Source organism: Chamaea fasciata, unplaced genomic scaffold (genome assembly GCF_029207755.1).
Source record: "Chamaea fasciata isolate MVZ Bird 193981 ecotype frontalis unplaced genomic scaffold, bChaFas1.0.hap1 SCAF_42, whole genome shotgun sequence".
Lineage (NCBI taxonomy): Eukaryota > Metazoa > Chordata > Aves > Passeriformes > Sylviidae > Chamaea > Chamaea fasciata.
Window position 1 is genome coordinate 655,506 of NW_027094127.1, and position 19,490 is coordinate 674,995.

Sequence of the window (19,490 nt, forward strand, 5' to 3'; positions counted from 1 at the left end):
TAGAATAAGGAGGGAATGGTTTTGAAATAATAGAGGGGAGTTTTAGGAAGAAATTTGTTTCTGTGAGGAGGGTGGGACATTGGCACAGGGAATTTATACATCTGGAAATGTTTAAATTCAGGTTGGAAGGGGCTTAGAGCATCCTGGTCTAGTGGAAGGTGACCCTGCCCATGACAGAGGGGTTGGATAGAGGTGATGATTATAGTTCCTTTCAGTCCACACTATTCTGTGTTTCAGTGATTGCATGATGATTCCATGATTTTATGAGGTGTGACAATGAAGATGGCTCACAAACCTTCCTGTACCCAAAAACGAACCTCAAATAAATGATCTAAACCAAAACAGGGGCATTTGGTCTCCCTGGCCAATCATTTTGCTATCCTTCACATTTCCAGAAGGAAGGTATTTTTTACAACGATTGAAAACAAATAAAAAATGGAGTGACACTACTACCTGATTTGTTGGGAAATATGCACATATACTCCTGAAAGCATATTTCTCAGTCTTGGTTTCTATGATTAAAAAAAAAAAAACCACCAAAAAAAAAAAAAAAAAAAAAATTAAAAAAAGGGAAGAGAATCGGTTAAATGTAGAGCTTGGGGAAGGAAAACCTCAAAACAATTATCCTTTTGCTGTTAAAGTTTCTCTTAAATGAACACAAGTTGCCATTTCTTTCTTTCTGCTCTTCCACATGTAACTCATATAGGGTTTTTCAACTTCCCTTCACACTTTGTAACTTTCCAAACCAGCTGGAGCTGCATATCTTTTAGCTGTTACAGATAGAACTGTTTCCTTGGTAGGTAGAAAAGTTGAAAGTATTCTTATCCATTTTCTCACAAAGTGAGAAAAATCCATGTATGCATATACCTACTGAAGTGTCATCCTAAACACAGAATAAGAGTCCTTTGTGAAGGCAGCTCAGTTGGATCCTACAAGGAGATTTGAAATGTAAGAAAATAATTTTGGGTACCTAAACACCTTTTGTTTCTACTCAGATCTGTAAAGCTCAATAATATATACATTTTAAACCCTAAAATTTAATTCTGTTCTCTTGCCCAACTCTTTTCTGTTTGTTGAGTGAGCCATAGTGCATTGCTTTGCCTAAATGTTAGTGCATACACTCAGAGCTCATCCATTCCTCCCAACAAAATACCAAATTTCCAAGTAAGCGTGTGGAATGGGCTTAACTGTATTTAAGTGAGGCTCCAGTTAGCCTACTGAGAGAGTCAGAGGAAATACCAATGATCTGAGAACTCATCTCCTTTAAGGATGGGAAAAATAGAAACAGTAACAGAAACTGGTGTCTGACCACTTTTTTTGAAAGCCATCTTCCTGGTTACTCGTTGTAATAGAGCCCCCTAGCCCCTTCCTTTTCTATCCTAGTAGAACGGCAGAAAAGGAAGATCCTTAGGATTAGTAAGAAAGAGGACAGGAGGATAGGCAACTTTTGGGTGACACGTAGCAGAGATTTGGCCCTAGGCCAGTGAACTGGCTTGCATAGAACTCACAAAAATGAGGGGCAGGATCTCAGGCCAGTGCAATTCCAAAAACGTACCCACCACAACTGGTCCGTAAAGCCATCAAACTGTCTATCCTCCACTCACATATTCAGTTTTAGAAATTTAGTATCATGATTTGGAAGAGGAGGAATTTCACCCAGCTTACCTAGGAATGAGAAATCTCTCTTTGAATGTAGGCTGTCATCCTTCCTAAAAGTGGACCTGCGCTATCTCAGTGAAGGACCCATCAGCTACTCAAGTGGAGTACCACAAAGTCCCGTTAAACAGTATTCTCTTTAGTCCTGTATTCTAATGAATAACAAAAAGTAAGAGCCTGTTTCTTACAGATCAAGCTCCTCTGAGCACATTGCTGTATTGTAAGCTTAGACAGGTTTGGAAAAGTAAGTAGACTGCTGAGACAGCTACTAGACACCTACAGATAGGCTTAATTTTGGTCTCTAGTTATATTAACAGTTATATTTACTCCAGACTAAATGTTGCTCTCCATCTCTTCTTCACCAGCAGGAGGCAGTCTCTTCTGTGTTTTGGGAATATCATGTGACTTCACATGAACTGTTGTAGCTGCCTCCTCTTGCCAGATTTCCTCAACTTTTAACTACTTTTCACAAACGTCAACAGCTGACACAGTTGGTGGTTTTAGACAAACATTCGCTGAAAACAACTCTTCTCTGTCACCTAAAGTAATACCTTTTTAAAATGATTATTTACAAGGCCATAAATCGATGTCTTCACTGAAATTTCTGGTTGAACTTCCAATACTATTCTTTTCCTTTAGTTTACCGCATAGAATTTGATTAGAGGGAGAATTGAGTTTGATAGGGAATGGCATAGAAAGAGCATAGAGTGTTAGAGGAAACAGCAACAAGTGGAGATTTGATGAAAAACCTTGAGATGATAGTGGTGAAAGTGAGGAAAATAGAAGTGGTGAAAAAAGTTTGAACTTCCTTCTCAGGAGCTGTCCTTTCCATCTCTACTCTTGTTCAAATATTCTACAGACAACTATTTTGGGTTTGAAGGACTCTTAAGAGGTGCTTCTCAGCATGCATTCTTCTCTGAGCTTCTCCACCACCATCATGCTCCTTCCCTTGTTTTCTCCTCTATGCACGACAGCCAAATCCCTGAAGCAGCAAGTGATAGAACAAGAGGAAATGGCCTCAAGTTGGGCCACAACAGGTTGAGATAGGAAATCAAGTAAAATTTCTTTACTGGAAAGGTTGTCAAGCCCTGGCACAGACTGCTCAGGGCAATGTTGAAGTCACCATCCCCAGAGTGATCTAAATGTGTAGATGTGTTGTTTGGGGACACAGTTTAGTGATGGGCTTGTGAGCTCTGCGTAAATGCACAGACTCTATGATGTTAGAGGTCTTGTCCGACATAAATGAGTCAGTAATTCTACAATTCTGAGATGCTTGCTGGTTTTCTCTATTTTGGATGCAGGTGTGTATGAACAGCACAGTGGGTGTTTGAAACCTCCCATGGTAAAATTTGACATCCTCTGTTGGGCACAATCCACTTTAACTTGTGCCTAAAATAATTTCAGGTGCCAGCACTGAAACTAGCAAGGCAAATGTAGACATTATTTCCTATGTTCCTGTGTATAAATTTCCAGAAGAAAATCAGAGATTTTATTATCATTCATAATTACAATACAATACAAGCAAACTCTAAATGTCAGTCAGAGCAACTGAAAAGCAGGACTTATGTGCTGAATCACTTCTGTGCTGTGAAGCTGGGAAGACATAATGCTCAGAGCTGAGAAACATAGTAAATTAAAAGAAGAAAGAAGAGATTTCAATAAAACACGATGTACTCATAATTTGAGGGACAATAGGACATCTTAGAATGACATTTACTGCTGTTTCCATAAAGTGGGAAAGCGGGGACCGGGGGGGGGGGGGGGGGTAGAGGGGTGGGGGTGGGGCGGCTGGTGTGCATGGAGAGGAAGCAGCTTAGGACTCTCAGTGATTGCAAAAGCCCACACTGTAAAAAGACCCTATTTTGGTTAACATGTTGTCCATCTTTAATGGTAGTAGCTTTAATGTAACAGCTGGTTTTGATGTAATTTCTTTTCCCAGACTTCTCCCCAGACTGCTCCCTGGGTACAGGCAGGGAGGCCAGAGATCTAAAGCCAGGAGCTAAAGGATTTTTCATCATTTAACAGGCCACTTGTTGCTATGTACTCTGCAAGCTGGACAGTGCAGCCTAGCAGGACAGTGGGATCTGTTTTAATATTTCATGCTTCCAAAAGTGCAACTGGGTCTGCAGAAGCAACCTGGGCATCATCATTTTGTACCTGGGGGTTGTGGGATGCAGCAAAATATCCTCAAGTAGCATGGTGATAATGGTTGTCTATGCGTGCACTCGATGTTCTGACATAAACCTTCAAAACACAGTGAGGGATGGAAATGACCTAAGCAGGTAAGAAAGCAAACCTGCTGCTCTGGGTCATAATAGCTGTGCCTCGAATTCAACTCTTAATTACATGAGTGCAATTGGAAGAGAATTGTTCACAATTCCTGCAAATTCCAGTCCTTTTCCACTGCTCCTGTTACACAGTCACACAAGGGTTTCTTTCCAGAATCTATGAAAAAATTAGTATAAATTGTCTGCAATTAAGACACAATGAGACACTGTCTGTAGGAACCACATGAACATGGGAAGGCTGATTTTCTGGGAGTCTGAGAAAACATAGCTGACTGAAAAAATATGGGGGCTGGGTGACTTTTCCCCCTCAAAAAATGGAAAAATGTCTCCTGCAACTGAAGCCAAAAATGTCAAGCTCTAGAAGTGTGATTATTTATTAAGGGAATTCTTGCCAAGAAGATCTCTTCTTTGAGGAGGATTGTATTCAGCAAATAAAACTCAGAAATATTCATATTGGTCAATTCTTTCTACCAATAATATTTTTACGTATCAGAACAGCTATTTGGCGTTGGTTCTAGTCCTATTAACTTTGATTCTTGACATGCACAAGGCAAAAGAGGTTAATGTTTTGCCTTTATATTATGCTCAATGATCATGTATGTCAAGCAAAACAGAAAAGGAGCATTCAGGTACCTTGAAAGATAGCTAGTAAATCAATCAAAATTTTCTGTTTTCCTTGCTCTTTTGTTGTCAGTATTGTGGACACTGTAAGATGGTGAGACACAAAGGTAAGCGCTTTCTAGAATCTCATTTTTGTCTAAGGACCTTAATAAATCAAAAAACTACTGAAACTATCGGGAAGGGCAATTTGAGTATTCTCTCTGCCTTGAGAAAATGATGAAACCGCTTTTTTGAAACTGAAACCTCTGTTTAGCCTTGTCCCAAATTCAGTTGTGCAATCGCACATTCTGGATTGGAACTCCTTCTCAAAGTCCTGCTGTGTGTGCCAGAAACTCAGGGGATGTGGAGTAGATACTCCTTGATGAAGGGTTGCTGTATTTTCATGTACTGTATTTTCTTTTTCTGAAAGAGAGGGAAGAGCTAATGGAGGTAAAACTGAACCAGTTGCGTTCACTAGGTGGTGTTCTGTCACAGTATCCCATGCATAGGATGTTTCTCCTTGTTTTTTTAAGGATGAAAAATATAGAGAAGTCCTTTACACTCCTTTGGAGAGGACATCCATGGTACTTCACATCTGCTCAGCCTAGCTCTTACAGAGGCTCACAGGTAAGATTGGATCACAGCCAAGGAGGTTTCAGGAGTCTCTGGGATGTGTCTTCAAAGCACTGACCTCATCTGCATGAGTGGCACCTGCCTGTGACATGCTTCCTCAGCTTGAAACCCAGTAATGTTATAAGTTGTACTATATTCTATCTGTTTGTAGGGAACTAGTGCCATAAACATAAATTCTGTGCTCTACTAACCATATATTCTCTTAATAAAATGAAGTTTTAATTGTAACTACAATTTAGTGCTGCCATTGCCAAGGATTCCTTAGAGTGTCCATTTGTCCCCTTTCTGTTGGACAGCACTTGTGACCTCAGGAATCTTCTCTGTGCATTTTTTAGGGAGAGGATAAGCCTAGTGGGAGTTCACAAATAGCAATGAGGCTGTCTCTAAATATTCTGCCAATTCTCTATGCTTTGCATATATAAAGGTAGTAAAGAAAGGAAAATAAAATTAGTCAAAACAGACAACTCAGAATATGAAACCTGTTTCCACATTCTTTACATAGGAAAACATGCCTTTATTGCTTTCCACATGAAGATATAGATGTACTTCCATTTGGAAGACAGCTTTTGAAAGCTTTGCAGAACTCAGCTGCAAAATATAGACTTTGAAATGAAAGTTGGTATAAATAACTGATTCTTTTATATATTGCATACTTCATGTATATAGTGCTGTGCATATTATAAGCATGCTAGTGGGGCATTCTATTTTCAGCACACTCAACTGTGACTTTGTTGCTCAAACAGCTAGTGGTTAATAATACAGATTTTTGAGGGTTTGTATGTCACCAGATTGTTTCTGAAATTTGAAATGATCTAATGAAAAGATCTTCATTAACATATACTTTTGCCTATCATTTTGAAAACAGATCCATGCCCAAATCTAATATCTACAAGGCTTCTCTTTTATCTCCCTCCTCAAAAGTTCCATCATTCATTTAAAATAAAGTCATACCCTCCAATAGGAATTTTCTATTGTAGTTGATATTACACTCTGTATGAACTAATATACTATGGGATTAAAAAACACAAGGACTAGTATGCAGGAAAATTTTTTTCTTCTACTTCTATGCAAGAAATAAATTTAGTTGAATTTTTGTTCTTCTGAAGTTCTTTTCTTTCAAGAGGAAAATAAGGAACATACATTCCAGTATTTACACTCTCTTACATGTACTTTCCACATACAACTACCTTCTGAAAAAGTACATGTGAAGAGCTGCCCTTTTACTGAGTGAACTAAGGTCATCCACTCTGCCTTTGTCTGCTATTGAATAAATCACATCTTTCTTTTATGCAATGATGTGGAAGCTGCATCCCTTGATTTTGAAGGTATTTGCCACTGATCCTTTCTAATTTATCCTAGAAGATTGCTGAGCGGTAGTTTTCTAAACTCTAGTTTTCACTGCTGAAAAGGGACAAGACAAGCTTTCCTAGAAGTTGGGGAGAATTCTGGCAAAATTCTCCTGGCAGTCCAAGCTTCCTTCCAGCACATCTTTGTTGAAATGAATGAACAGGTTTGGAGGACATGGAAGAGGAAAGAGGGGAGGAAAAGGGACATTTCACAGTTTTTTGTCTGTCACAATGATCAGTTCTGCCTACTGAGATGAATATCCAAAAACAGTGGACCATAAAATAAATATAATAGCTCAAAACCATTTACAATCACCAACCAATTGTCTATTACGCATCTCTTTCAGTTCATGAGATCTACCTCAGAGTGGGGGGCTATTTCTAAATTCTAGGTCATATTTAACCATCAATTTCAGTCCACCAATTTCAAAGGGATGGAAGTAATACAAGGTAAAAGTTAGGAAACTGAAAGGAACAGCAAGCTAAAAGTTAAGAAAAGTCCCTGCACCATGTATTAAAAAGATGCTGTGAAGACAAGGTGGGGAAACTCCCTAAAAATGTGTGATTGTATTTCTCAGCGCTATAATCCCAGTTTTGGGAAACTGTTTCATGCTGCATTACAAATTCCAAACATGTATTTTGATATTTGGAAATTTGTTTATTGTGCTGTTTTTTTAAAAAGAGATTATTTTATTTTATTTTATTTTATTTTATTTTATTTTATTTTATTTTATTTTATTTTATTTTATTTTATTTTATTTTATTCTGTTTTTAAAGTGAAAGAATAATCTACCACCTCTGTTGAAAACTAATCAGAAAGGTGCTGGCTATAGACAACAAGCTTGATTCAAAAGAAAATATTCAAATGAATACTTTGAATATTTACAGACTGCTTTGAGTTTTATTACTCCAGTTGAAATGTAATCAAAGTATTTAGAATTAGTGGCTTCAAACATAAGTGTAAAATTGAGGAATTTTAAAGTTAAAACTAGAAAGTTACATATTCTGCAGTGCCTAGCACAGTCTGGGTGTGTCCTTATATGATTCAGAAAGATGTCATGTTCATGACTTGTACTAAATTGTCCTGCTCATGTGGTTTTAAACATGTTGAAGGGAGGGGTTACTATTTTTTGCTTACCAGCCTATCATTCCTCATGTGGTTTGTAAAGAAGTGCAGTCACTCTTGGAGCTAGTAATCCTGACTTTTGTTTGTGTTCCTCTCCCAGTCAAGACAACTGGCAGAGGGACTATTAAGGACAGCAGCCAGGCTGGGACATGTAAATTAGCTTCCTCCTGTTATCTCTGACACCCATTGGGTACAGGCTACACATCTGCCTACCATCAGCTTTAATTCAAGTTCATCATGCCCAGAGACAGCATCCTCCAGAATGGAGAAAAAACTGGCCTGCTGCCAGCACCCTTTGTTCCTTCCATCTGGGTAGAACAGGACTACCTAGGATTAGCCAACACTTAGGTTCTCTGAACTGATCAGTTCAGTCAAATTACTGTGCAAAGTAAATTGATCCTCCCAAACAAAAGGGTCTGCCAGTGGGGAGGTACCTGAGAAAGCAGCATGCCTGTGTAAACTGTTCTGTCCTTTGCCACAGTGTGGAGTGTGTCAGCACCATACGCTGCCACTATGTATTTATTAAGTGACAGATTAACTCAGCATTTGGGACCCTGTTTCCAGCTGTGAGGATGATTGATGGGCTGACTACTGCTTCAGTCTTGGAAGTTATTTCCTTCATTGAACAGAGCCAAGAAGACAGGAAATTGCCCCCTTTGGAAATGCTAATCTCACCACTCCTTCAAAGACCAACCATAGCAGTTTCTTCCAGGCAAAGTCTTAAAAGTGGTACATTACACATCAAATGCATACGAATTAGAAATTTCTTTTCAAGGCTCTATCATTTATTAAGGGTCTTCCTTTCCATATATTCATCATGCCCCACTTCACCCCTTAATTACAGTACAGTACTTTCTACTAATTGTGAGAAAGTCCATGGTAGGCAGGATCTGCATTAACTTCTGCACCCTCTGAGATGTAGTTCAGGGTCAGGTAGAAAGGAGGCAGATGGGCCCCAATTCTTAGGGACATGGCCTTCAAGGAACAAAGACATGTTCCTTTTGTTCCCACCGGCAATGTTTCTTAAGGGAATGCCCCATGAAAAGTACATTTCATTAGTGTATTGCTTTGGCAAATCTCATGTCCACAAGACCTTGCACCCACACTGGTAAGGGAGTCACGGTTTCCCTACTGCTGTTGAATAGGGTCTCACTACCAGCCATTTATCTCCTGGTAACTTCTAGTGGGAAGATATCAATAAATCTTAAAACGGACTCTCGGCCATGGATCAGAGAATTTGGCCTGTCCAAACTGCTCTATCTTGACTCAGACCACGATCATTTTTTTTTTTACCTTGTCTGATTCTTTACTTGTTGGGAAGTGAAATTCAGGTTTACCAAATTTCTGTAAAATGGTTTGTTCTACCTACCTTGATTTTTTTTTGCAACAGCTTCTAAAGCTCCTAACAAGTGACTACATTTTTATGAAACGAGGAACATTTTGGAATGCAGATAAAACCAATTTAAAGCTTCAGATACTTCCTTAATCACCCTTTTAATGCTTAAAAGATGAACGTGCCTATTTTGTTTTAACTTGAAGTAATAATTTCAGTGTATAGGAAATGATTTTGGGTTTTTTTTGGAGGGAAAAAGAACCTCTGGTTCTCTTTGTCTGTCCTGTGCAAAGAAGGTAGACCTTGTTTAAGTTAGGATAAAATATTCATTCAAAGATTTAATATTTTCCTTGGTTTTGTTGGAACTTAATTTCAATCAAGATTTTTCTGCCAGTACTAAGTGAAAAAGAATGAAACATCCTTATCTTTTAAAAGGAACATTAAAGGAAGCACCATCTCATTTCCCTTCATATTTCACTTTTTAAAATAATTACACCAGACATTAAAACCAAAGTTAAAACAGATGCTAGCACATATGTGTGTTGTCTGCAAGCAAGTTCCAGGTTTGGATTTGCTAAAAATAAAACTTTAATGAGCAGATATACTTGCCAAATTTGTGGTCACTCTAAGAGATTACACTCATTTGTACTTTAGAAATTCTCTGGTGTAAGACCAAGAACCCATTTCAGGACATCCTAGGAAAAACTTTCCACCTGGCATAACCTTCACCTTAAGATGCACCAGCAACACCATCAGATGAGACTCGCATGAACTCCAGAGACCACTCCAGTGATTTGGGCTGGCAGCCAATTTATTCTAACTTGTGCACCTGTCTACTAGAAAAAAAAGAATCCACACATCTTTCGTTTACACGCCCCTTCTAAAATGCCACATTGACAGGAATATTATCTACATTTTTATAGGTAAGATTAAATATTTGCATGTGACCTGTGGACATGGTGAGACCACAGCTAAACAGAGACCTGCCTCATCCCAGCAGCAGTCTTGGTCCAAGCCTTTGCTCTCGGTGTTTGTAGCAAAAACTATACCTGTCTTGTAACAGCTCACCTTGATTGTGTCTGGGCAGTGAATGTTTTTACAGGACATCTACCTGCTGAAACATCCCTTGCTGGGATTTCTAGAATAAAAGAGTTTGATTTCTTCTAATTTAATGCACAGTCATGGAAATAATTGGGAAAGGTAATGGAATTATTTCCCATTCCTCTGAACACTCTGCAGGGATTTTTTATCCAAACCAGATAATTGACTAAGTCAACATAGCATTAAACTTCTATTTTTAGCCCTCAAGTCCTTGTAAACATGATGTGGTGACAGGAACAGTTTTTCCAGCTGTGTTAATAATAAAAAATAACAGCAAAAAACCCTCCCAACAAATCAACACAATCTAAGAACCCCCAAATGAAAAAAAGGCATTTTGCTTGGCCTAGAGACTGAACAAAAATAGTCCCACACTTGAGAAGCAGGTACATAAAGATAGCTTACAAATGAGGTGGAGAAATGAGGAGTTCCTTTAATGTATTTATATATATCTGCTGTCTTGGTTTGGGGAGACAGGTATCTGCCAGGTAATAAAAAGAAAACAACTGGAGTTTCCTTTGGAATGGAGAGTGTAAACTACACCCTCCACCCCTTTTTTCTTCTTTTTCAATTATAAATTTACAATCAGAGACTCTTAGGCAAAGATTTGGGAAATAGGAATAGCAGTTCTTTACTAGAATGTATTACAAAGCAAACAAACACAAAAAACCCCTACCAAACAACTACAGCATTAGTAACAAACAAAAACAGTACTAAGAACCTTGAGGGCTTTGTTTCACAAAACCCAGGGCAGTTTGGTTTCGGTGTTCCTGCAGGATCCTCAGAGCACCAAGCTGAAAGAGTGGAAAAGTCCCGGGCTGGTAGCTGGGATGGCAGGGTGTCCCGGCAGGCAGGGGCAGGATGTCCCGGCAGCGCAGGGGGTGCAGGGTCACACTGCAGCAAGACGAGCAGCGCCGAAGGAGCTGAAGGCGAGGCAGAGCCGGCCCAGCTCCCGCGGGTGGCAGAGAAAACTCCGGATTCAGGCCGCACGGGTGATAGTAGATTTCCAGGACTGGATCCCTTTGGCCACAGTGAAACTCTTCCAGCCAGCAACAGCCTTTCTCTCTCTCCCCGAACGCCGAACGCCGGAAAAAGAACAGCCCGCAGCTGCCTCAAGCTCTGTCTTTTACCTGCCTTATCTCCCTCTTCCAACTTTGTCCACCTCTTTGTTTCAGTTAAGGACTCTCCAACTCTCCAGCACTTGGTCTCCTTGGTAACTTCTGGAGAAAAAATTCTTTAGAGAAAGAAGGAACAAACCTAACTCCCAACATCTGCACATGTATGTACAAATACATGTTTACATATGTGTATCTCTAAATTTGAGTATGTGTGCATTTATTCCATTTATATCCACAAATATATCTATATAGAAATAATGTGATGACTTAACATCTTGCCTGTGAGAGGGGAATAAATAGCAGAGCACTTTTTTCGAGCACTGATGCTTGACAATGCTGCATTACTTTGAATTGGGAACTGACAGACCCACACATCCCTGCAAGTGTCAATGTTATAATGAAGAAACGTGATTATGTTATCTGTGTCAGGTAGAGGTTTGGCCAATCACTCAACGCTCATCTTCTTTCATCACATATTAGCTTTGTTGTGTTTTAGGTGCTTTATTTTCAGCGGCAACACCATGTTGATCAAACTACAACTCTCATTCCATTTAGTGAGGAATAGAACATCCTTCTGTTCTCAATTTAGGCATCTTAAAAGCATTCTTGAAATACAAAATCCTCTGTCAGCTGGGCTGAACAGCATGATAATAATGTTATTTTTCTTTCTAACACAAGATCAAAGCTTCAGACAAGGTGGCATATATCTTGGATATTCAGCCTCTAAAATTCAGGTCCGTTGAACCCAGAGATCGCTTGTTGCTGATTTTAGAGTGTAAATTTGCTCGTGAAGGAAGCATCCAGTTCCATGGCAGTATTTAACCACTGTCCTAAGTTCATGTACCACTGAGTACTTTGCTAAAATGTGAGGGATTTTCCTCTGATGTACTGTCATTTGTTTTAGTACAGAAAATGAGCATGAAGCCAAGGCTCTGCAAGATCTGCAGAGAAAGCAGAAATACCGAAGAATTGTCAATCCAGCTCTCTTCAGCCTAGCTTTTAAATTTACAGGGAGGAATTAATATTTGCCTTCTTTCCACTCCTTACATTGTAACTGTTCTGCATAAATCTAGGAGAGGCTCTAACCTCAAGTTATTAGCAGTCACTGGGCAATTTACTCCTGCTTTCCTTCTCCCCTTCCCCAGCTCCATAAAAACATTGTATTTCCCTCTTACAGTGCCAAAGTGCCTAACCAATGCATAAGAAGGCTCTAAGCGTGGATTTGGCCTCCAAAATACTGTGTTGGTCTGGCCTGGGAGGACATGAAATGCCTCAACATTCACTGCAAGAACTTCTGCTCATGACCAATTGTCCGATAAGATATTAATGTCTCCTCACAAACTGCAAGAACTGCGGTCATTGAGTTGCTGTCTTCCAGAAGGGCTGCAGGCAGACCTGAATCTGGATTCCTTCTCTCATCTAAGAATTTCTCATCACCAGAGATGACAGAAGAATCACCTGAACCCTCTGTCTGAAGACTCGATGAGTACAGGAGAAAATCTTTGAGCAGCCATTGAAAGTGAGAGCTGTTTTAAATCCCCAAATCAGCCAAGCAGAAATAAAAGGAATCATGACAGAAGAGCTGGCCATGTTTCCCATGGCAAGATTCTGAACTGATGGAATGTAAAACTTTTCACTTGAATTAGTGCAAGAGCACTTGAGGGCAATAGTCTGGAGAAAGAAAGCATTTTTCATTGGAGTAACAGAAGGGAGAAGGGGCACTTCTCACCATGCTAACTGGAAAAGCAAACTCACTGATTTTCCTCACTGAACTGGTCAAGAGCTTTCTTTCCTGCTTTAGTTAATTTAAACATGACACTTTTGTGGCTCCACTGCATTGCACACAGATGGAATGCTTTTGTAAAGTGAAAAGAGAATTGTTTACTTGACAGCCTGATTAACCTCAGCTATCATGAAGAGACTGCTTACATTACGCTTAATGGAAGTTTCATTCCTTTTGTCCCTTCATCTTTTCCCTTTATCTGAGTTTTGTTAGAGTCTTAATACTCCTGTCATTTACAGGAATGTCCTGGGCACAGAAAAGCTGCCTCAGAAAAATAGCACATCACCTTTTCTTCCCTGCTGTGCAGCCCCCTATGAAAGCTCCTGGGACTCTTCAGGGGGTGCCTTAAAAATAGGAGAAAAAAGCAGGATGTGGACAGGAGGGAATGACAGAAGCCTGCATACATGTTAAGTGCTATTTATTAAAGTGAATCCCCAGTGAACACAGCCCCTATATACATGAAAGAACAGAGGATTAATGACAATCGCCTCAGCAATGACAGAAGCAACAAGTGGCCTTCCTCCACTGGCCTTGATATTACCTGTCAGACTCAGTGCAGCACACACACACACATACACTCACCGTATACGAAGCAGCCTTGCCCTGGACCTTGTGACTGAGGTGTGTGGGTGCAAATTATGTTGAACCTTGGATTTCATTATCCACAGGGCAAAGTGATAAGTCACAGAATCGCAGAATCCCTAGGTCAGAAGAGATCTTCGAGATCATTGAGTCCAACCCAGCCTTAACACCTCAACTAAAGCAAGGCACCAAGTGCCTCACCCAGTCTTTCTTTAAACACATCCAGGCATGGTGACTCCACCATCCTGCGCAGACCATACCAATACTTTATCACCCTTTGTGTAAAAAGCTTTTTTATACTATCCAGCCTATATTTCCCTTGGCACAGCTTGAGACTGTGTCCTTTTATGCTGCCTGTCAGTTGCTGCCTGTGTGTCAAGCCCCTGCATGTGCTTTCTTACTCTCAAGATGAGAGAAACTGAATTGGGGTAGGAAAAGGAGGCTGAGCTCCAGAAACGCTGCCCTGTGAGCTTGTCCATCTTTCTGCTGGTCATCACTTCAATGGATGGGCTGATGCACTCATCAAGAGCATTTCATGTGACCTGGCTGCAGGAGCAGGCTAAAAGTTGCTTTTACCACACTGTTGAAATAGACAATTTTGCACGTGGAGGTTAACAGTCCTTGGATGTTTTGGCCATGTTTATCCAAATGCCTGCTCATTAATTAATTCAGTGGGAAGATCTACAGTGAGCTATTGCCAGGTCTTCCATGGCCTCAGAAAAACGCTTCATGAAAAGCACCTCAATAAAGGGCACACTCTCTTTCTGTTGGAAGGTGTGCAGTTGTCTAGGAAATTGCTGTGATATATTGGTATTCATGCCCCCAAAAACGTGAGAGTCCTATTTTCATGCCTGTTCCTCTGCTGCATTTTTCCCTTTTCCCACTGAGTTTGTTCCAGCACTGTCTTGGGCACCAGCAGGTGCAAGAGCAGTTCACACCCTGAACATGAAACCTCCCGTCTCCTGCTACCCTTCCTTTGACAGCTGAGCAGGAAAGAGTGGTTACCCACAGATGGGAAATGAAGGTGTGTTGCCATCTCCCCCATCCTCTCAGATGGCAAGACATGGAAAGATGACCCATCCTAAGCTTTTGTGAGAACTTTGAGTTCCCCTTATGAGACACATGTTTCAGAACTAATGTAGAAACAATTTAAGCTAAAAGACCTAGGCAACTTCTGGAGAAATCTGGCATGAAAAGATTTTGACAATTTATTCTACCTTTGTGCTTTCTTTTGTTTTCAGCCCAAAGTTAAAGACATTACGAACAATTTCCCCTCACAGAATAGCTGAACATTTCCAGTTTCCTGTGACCCATCCCTTCTCTCATCACTATACCAATAAATGCCCCCACCGTTTGATTAGGTGTTTCCAGCCCTATGCTACCAGAAGTAGTGAGATTGAGAATAACTGGAGACTTTGAATTAAAAGATTAGTGGAAACAAATTGTAATGAAAGACATCAACAGAATTTTGAACCTTGATTTCATTTTACACATAGGAACTGGAATTGCTTTAGTGGAGGAAAGTATAATTTTTTTGGAGAGTTAAGACTTAGCAGTCCCCAGAGCAGGACAATAGGGGGCCACTGTGCCAAAGTGTCAGTCCAGCTCTTTAGGCCTGAAGACAGGAAAAAAAGTTTTAAAAATTCACAGTGACAACACAGACAAGCTTTTTTCATCTGTCTGTATAGAAGAAAGAATTACTACTTCAATTTCTATCTGAAACTTCAGGAACAGGCTTAATGGGACTCTGCACCAGAACTTGTCTCTCTGAAGAGGAATTTGCTGCCTCCAGGGTCAGGAATGCGGGAGAGGGTGGAGGAGTGTTCTGTAGTTGTCCTTGTGGACTTTCAAGGGTGAATCCAGGCTAGGAAGAGCATTAATTCGAAAGAAAAGTAATGGAAAAGTAGCTACAAAAATGAAGATAGATTTGCCTCTGAATCCTAATGTCTTTATCCTTGGGGATTTTGATTCCATTACAAATATTAGCAAAGATCAAGGGCATATTATTTCAGGGCAAGTCTGATTAGAAAGAAGTTAATTCAACAAAAGTGGAAATCAGCTAAAGAATTTAAAATTGATGTGAGAAATGCAATGGAATTTTCAGATCCTTTAGGAATCTTCTCACACTTGACTTGTTCCTTCAAGGAACCTCTTGTACCTTTTAAACCCAAACCAACTCTCTCCTCTTATCCTCCTGGATCCTCCTAGGACTTTCCTCTGCACATTTTGCCTTTGATACTCTTTCAGAATATCTTCTCCCCTTCCTACCATGCTTTTTTGGAGGCACAAAATGCTGCCTATTATCTACCTAGACCACCAAGAAAAGATGGAGAGCATTCTTCCCATTGCTTATTTTAGCGTCCCCTTCTGCCTTTCACGTTGTCTATTTTTACTGCCTCTGCCAGTAGGGAAGACTCGGACAGATGGCAAGTACTGGATTTTTAATGAGGAATGGATGTGTATGGCAAACCAAACCTCACCTCAGAGTCAGAGTGGCATCCAAGGAGATGTTCTTAAGAAAATCCTCCTCAATGAAAATTAAAGGAGGATGGTTTACCCATTTTCTAAAATTAAGGTGGTTTTTTACATCTATTCTTCTTCATTGGCTGTTGAACTGATGCATCTCAAGTGAGAAAAGAAACAAAAAAGACAATTTGGCCATGCAGATGGAGTCAACAATGGGAAAGAGAGACATGAGATGAGACTAGTTTCAAATTTCTTTCTTACCTACTTGTCCAAAGAGACAAAGCTCATGTTTTCACAGGTTAAGAGGCATGCCTGCACCTGTGCATCTGTGTATCTTCCTTCCTAATATTCTTTCAGTGACATTGCAGACTGCATTGTCTGAAGCTATTATATTTCTAGAAGGTTTATGAAAAAGCCTTCTGAAGTTCTACCAAGTCAAGTACAAAGTCAGGCACTTGAGCCAAGGCAATCCCAAGCACAAATTACAGGCTGTGAGGAGACTAGATTAAGAGCAGCCCAAGAAGAAGGACTTAGGAGTGTTGGTGGATGAGAAGCCCAACATGTGAGCTCCCAGATTAGAAAGCCTCTGTCGCTGGCGGCAGCCAAAGAAATGGGACCAAAGCAGGTTGAGGGAAGGCATTCTGTCCTTCTACTACCCTCGCATGAAACCCCACTGGGTCCGTTTCTGGGCCCTTCAGAATAAGAAGGACATCACCTTGTTGGATCACGTCCAGAGCAGGTCATAGGGCTTGGAGCAGCTCTCCTGTGAGGAACGGTTGTCAGGCGTTGTTCTGAATGGAGAAGAGAAGGCTCTGGAGAGATCTCAGAGTACCTTCCAGCAACTAAAAGTGCTATAAGAGAACTGGAGAGGGACTTTTGATGAAGGCCTGGAGTGATAGGATAAGGAAGAATGTTTTCAAACTGAAAGAGGCCAGGGCATTATTAGATGTTTGAAAGAAATTCCTCTCTGTGAAGGTGGTGAAGCACCGGCACAGGTTGCTCAGAAAAGCTGTGGATGCCCCATCCTGGAAGTGTTCAAGGCCAACTTGCATGAGGCTTTAGGGAATCCGGTCTAGTGGAAAGGGTCCCTGCCCATGGCATGTGGGTCACACGGGGAGATCTTTAGGGTGTCTTCCAACTCAGACTGTCCAATGATCCCGTGAAGCAAAATCTTACTATCTGCTTGCCTTGCCGTGACTCCGTTCCTAACTGGCCTCTGCTGAACCCCACTGGCCCCTTTGTCTAACTATGCACAGCAGCTTTTGCTGTCATGGTAAACAGATGGTTTGATGAGCAAGGTCCTGCAATCATATCTAGCAGAGCAGACTGCACACACTCTTCCTCCTCTTCCTCTGTAGTTAAAATCAAGAATATAAAGGCCATTTGTTGTTGCTCCGAATAAAAAGCTCCATAATACTGAAACCATTTAGAGGTTATTTTGGGTACACAAAGATTTTACCATTACGTTAAGAGTTTCTCTAATTGTGTTAGAAACAATATGAAGTTCCAATTGAAATATGAAATGATATCAGCTGTATAAAAACTGAAAGGAGTTACATCACAAGTCATGAGTTAGAAATCGAGCTGGTTGCAGAAATTTACAAACTCTAAAGGTACAACATGTGTAGAATGGAGGGCCCAAACCACCTTTCTGTCTACTGCCTGGAATTGGTTAATCAAAAAAGTTAATGTGAAACAAAGACATTTTCAAGAAAAGCTTGTAAGCTACAAGCAAAAAACAATTGCAAATCATATATTTAATTTAATCTTGACATTTGCAGTTAAGAGTGAATGACTTATTATGTGGTGATGGTTATGTGGTAATGCTCCTCACTCACTGAAAGCTGTATCTCCATCTCCTCCTTGCTGTTTTTGTAATCTCTTTTGAAACCTCTCTGGAAATCCTCCACCATCTTCCACACGAAGGTGAGGAGGGCATTGTTGTAGGGGTTCTTGGCAATCTGCAGGTTCCAGAACACCAGGCTGCTCAAGTTGTTGGTGTATAGCTTCATCAGGACCCCTGGGGTGAGGGAGTTCCGCAGATTCAAGCCGTTCTCCAGGAAGAGCCAGACAAATTTGGGCCTGTCTTTCACCAGGGCTGTGAATGTCACATCCTGAAGGTCAGCAGCCTAGGAAGAACTGGAAAAGCAAATGTGAGGGATCACATGTGAGACATGTAAATTTCATCTATGGCCTGATACACAATCACTGTCACACTTTCATCAGAATCAGGCCGGGGGCTTTTTCTGTGCACAATTGCCTTGGCTAGATGGCCCAGAGCATTTCTGGCATGGGCAGATCACCTTTCTAACCAGTGATGATAGAATGGATGGATCATCAGCGAATGATGGAGCTGGCTCTATGGATTATCCTGACTGAATGAGTTGGAAAGGACCCACAAGGATCATGGAGTCCAGCCCCCGGCCCTGCACAGACACCCCAACAATGCCACCCTGTGCATCCCTGAGAGTGTTTCTCAAATGCTCCTTGAGCTGTGGCAGCCTTGGGGCTGTGCCCATTCCCTGGGGAGCCTGGGCAGCGCCCTGTACCCTCTGGGAGAAGAACCTTTCCCTGGTCTCCAGCCTGAGCCTCCCCTGGCACAGCTCCAGCCATTCCCTGGGGTCCTGTCCCTGTAACAGTAGAGATGGGAGCTGCCCCTTGTGAGGAAGCAGCAGCTGCCAAGGAGGTCTGACCTCCTCTTCTCCAGGCTGAACAGAATGTGACGGTCAGTGCGGGAGCAATAGACACTCTCTTGACACAGAGGCCCAGGTGCTGAGACAGTGGCTCCTGCTGGGATGTGTCCCTCCCCACAGCTCCCAGCACTCCCTCAGAAGGGGGCTGCACCTGCCAGTTTCGGTCATTGGTGAAGATCTCGTCGCTGGCCAGGTCCAGCTGGTTCCACTCCAGCAGCAGTTTCAGCTGCCCGTTCCAGTTCTCCCTGTCGTGCTCCTTGGTGCTGAAAGCTGCAGGCGAGGAACAATCTCTGGGTAACAACCAGGCACATTTATCATTGCTGCTTCTCACACTGCCAGGACAAGACTTCTTCCAAGTGGCTTTTTCCCCAGACTCATGCACATCTTCCTGACTGGGGGCTGGAGGCTGCTGGAGGCTCAGGGATGTGTTTATGGTCCAGGAGCACTTCCTAACCAAGATCAGCACAAGGCTTTCTTCAGGCTGCTCAGAGTCCTGCACCCTCTACACCAGGGAGATTCTGCAGGATTCCCAAGTGGGGCCCAACCAGCATCCCCAAGACTCTCCAAAATGCCTTCCCAGTTACCTGGTTTGGATCTTTCCCACGCTCAGAGATCCCATACTGCTGTTGTAGCCTGCCCACACCCCTTCAGCAGAAGAAGACAGGCTCCAAATTAAGGCAGGAGCTTAGCTCTAGAGAGATGGCACTGCTCTAAGGAAACCTCCTCTAGGGAATAAATAGCCATCCCATTTCCATTTATTATTAAATT

At 41.4% G+C, this 19,490-nt stretch overlaps 1 protein-coding gene across 1 annotated transcript in view; it reads left to right on the plus strand.

Annotated features, from left to right (window-relative positions):
* Positions 1–19,490, plus strand: part of LOC136303890 (serine/threonine-protein kinase PAK 3-like) — a 302,023-nt gene that overhangs the window by 221,376 nt on the left and 61,157 nt on the right. The gene's annotated exons all lie outside the window — the stretch shown is intronic.